The sequence below is a fragment of the Pongo abelii genome, chromosome X, assembly GCF_028885655.2.
Source record: "Pongo abelii isolate AG06213 chromosome X, NHGRI_mPonAbe1-v2.0_pri, whole genome shotgun sequence".
Lineage (NCBI taxonomy): Eukaryota > Metazoa > Chordata > Mammalia > Primates > Hominidae > Pongo > Pongo abelii.
In genome coordinates, this window is record NC_072008.2 from 137,601,029 (window position 1) to 137,604,015 (window position 2,987).

The 2,987-nt window shown below is 37.0% G+C and overlaps 1 pseudogene; it reads left to right on the plus strand.

Moving 5' to 3' along the window:
* Nucleotides 1-518: 518 nt before the first annotated feature.
* On the plus strand, nt 519-2,783 carry LOC103889105 (olfactory receptor 13H1-like; annotated as a pseudogene).
* Nucleotides 2,784-2,987: the final 204 nt, after the last annotated feature.

Consider the following 2,987-nt stretch of genomic DNA (forward strand, 5'->3'; position numbering starts at 1 on the left):
TATCATGGTGGCCTTATTACATGCCACCTCTGTGTAAATAAAAGAAAAGGATATTTAAACAAGTAGAAATAATTGTGCATGATTCACCAGCACAGTTAACTTAAGATTTTCCAGCCTTATAACCACAACTGATAGGAAGATTTATTACCACAGCTGCTTGTATTAAACTTCTTTTCCTTGCAGTTGAAGGAATCAAATTTCTTCTTGGAGATTAGTCATTTGTGGGGGTGTCGCCAACTGCAAAATGCTTCTGTTATGAATGAGGTGCACTTCTCTGTTGCTGTCCTCCAGCCCTAAGTCAGTGAGTAATTTTCATCTCTTTATGTGTCTTTCCCGCCTACTATCAGGAACAAATTTTAATGACTTACACAGTCAAACTTTCTTTAGTTGTTACTCAAACCTAAAACTTCAGATTGTATTGTTTCTGGTAATGTGATAACCTCACGAGGAAAGGTAGGATGTAATGACATTTTGGCACATGTTTACAAAATGAAATCCAAACTGTAGGGAAGGTCTACATGGGGCATGAAAGCAGGAGGTAAGGTATCTTGGGTGGCTATAAATGTGCCGGGCATATTTATTTATTTATTTATTTATTTATTCATTTATTTATTTATTTATTTGTATAAATTATCTTATCTAATTCTTGGAACAATCCTGCAAGAGGCTGGGTGGTATTCCCATTTCACATATGAGAAAACTGACTTTCTCAAGACAGTGCAGGTTTTAGTGGCTAAACCAAAAGTTAAGCTTAGATCCAGCTGACACCCTTGCTTTCTTTCTGTATGTCAACAGTTTGCCTTTTAGTTATAAAGTTATAAAGAATTACACAATTATATATGGCACTAATATAACTATACAGTATGGAGAGATTGACGCTGTGTCTAAATACGAAAATTCTAAAGCCAACAGACACTTCAATTTGTCATATCTTTCACTCCTTACTAAAACCATGTAAAACTGAAAAGGCTCTGTCTTTTCTTTTTGAAAAATCCTGGAAACATGCATTCAAAATTTGCCTTGTCCCTTTTCACAATTGCTAGTAACTGTTTTCCGCATTAAATCCTTTTATCTATTAAGATTTCCCCATCACCCTTTAAGCTCTTTTTCGAAACTATATGGAGATGATAGGATCTGCACATAGTAAGCTTCTGTCAGTCGAAGATAGATGTCAGAACAATTGAGCAAAGAATGAGATTTCAGTAAAACCACCAATTGCTTGGTTTATTGCATGTCAATTTGGCTATTGGTGTTTTTTCATTGAATTGACTAGATGGTTTAGCTACATATACACTTTCTAATTCACCATATATAAGTGGTTCTAATATGACATATAAGGGGAAAAGAGGGTTGAAAAGTAAAGAAGTATTTCAAGCATTCAAAACTGTATCCTTGAGTTTAAATTTAAAAATTATTATTAAAGAGGTGAATCAACTTAAATAAAGCTGGAAAACATTTTTGTTGGGCAGATGTAGCTTATTTGCCCTTTTTTTGGTCAAGGGTAAAATCAATCATGTAGCTAAACCCCTTTATGAGAGTAATAATTCTATTTGACTCAATGTCAATGTAAGTACCTCTATTTTGGTTTTAACAGTCCATACAACTAAATCAGTCTGCCCTAGGTCATATAAGTTTCTATAAGACAGAAAAGCAAAGAGAACATATATTTCCATCACTGGATACTTGAACAGTTGAACCTAACCCAGTAAAATAAATGGCATACAGCAATTAATTAGAGCTCCAGAACATGAACTATAACAGGCTACTGAGATGCTCTTCCTCTTCTTTCTTCATGTAGATGACATTGTTTTGTCTCTTTTCCCAACACTTGAGACAAGTAAATGGGTGGTCTAAAAAGAGACAATGCCTCTGAGATCACCGAACTCATCCTTGTTGGATTTGCCCAACACCCTGAAATCCAGACTGCCTTCTTCTTGGAACTGCTGTTTTTCTACTGGTCACAGCGTTTGAGAACATCCTTATCGTTGCTGTAGTGAGATTAGTGAGATGAGATTCTCAATTTCATACTCCTATGGGTTTTTTTTTTTTTTTTCCCTCAGTAACTTATCCTCCCTTGAAATGTGTTACTCCACCAGCTGGGAGCTGTAAGTCTTGGCTCAATGCATCAAAGACTTCCCCACCATCTCCTATAACAGCTGTTCTGTTCAGATGATGACACACCTCTTTCTGGGGATGAGAGTGTCTCCTCCTTGCTGGCATGGCTTACAACAGGTTTGTTGGAATCTCTTATCTCCTCCGTTACACTATTATTATGAACAATCGGGTCTGTATAGAGTTGGCCTTGGGAATCTGGACCCATGCCTTCTTAGTAGCAATCACACTAATCATTGCAATTCCTGCTAGTTATTATGGACACAATGTCATCAACCATTTTACCTTGAGATCCAGGCCCTGCTGAAGCTCGTCTACTCAGACACCCTTGTCAGCCTGATTCAGGGTCTGGTTATCGGTGTGTTCACACTGCCCCTGCCCTTCACATTCATCCTCATCTCCTAACTTTGCATTTTTCTTGTGCTGTGGAGGCTAGGCGTGAAACTTTCTCCACCTGTGGATCTCATCTGACTGGAGTCACCATATTTTATGGGGCAGCCATCTGCATGTACTTGAAACCTTAGTCAAAGGGAACCCAGGAAGAGGATAAAGTCGTCTCAAAACTTTATGGAGCAGTTACTCCCATGTTAAATCCCCCAATTTACATTCAGAGAAATAAGGATATAAAAGGTGCACTTAGAAAGTTAGCCAAAGGAAATGAAAAATCCTAACAGTTCTCTTTAAACTTCTCCAAAGTGCAGGAAAAACAGTGAAAACTTGGCCTATTATTTCAATTTATATTTCTTTAAAGCAAACAACAAAATTTTAGTGAGCATTCTTTCCATGGTCCCCACTAGGCACTCATTAACAATTTACCATAAATATTATCATAAAATTTACCATAAATATTAACACTTTGTCAAGCCCCACATTAA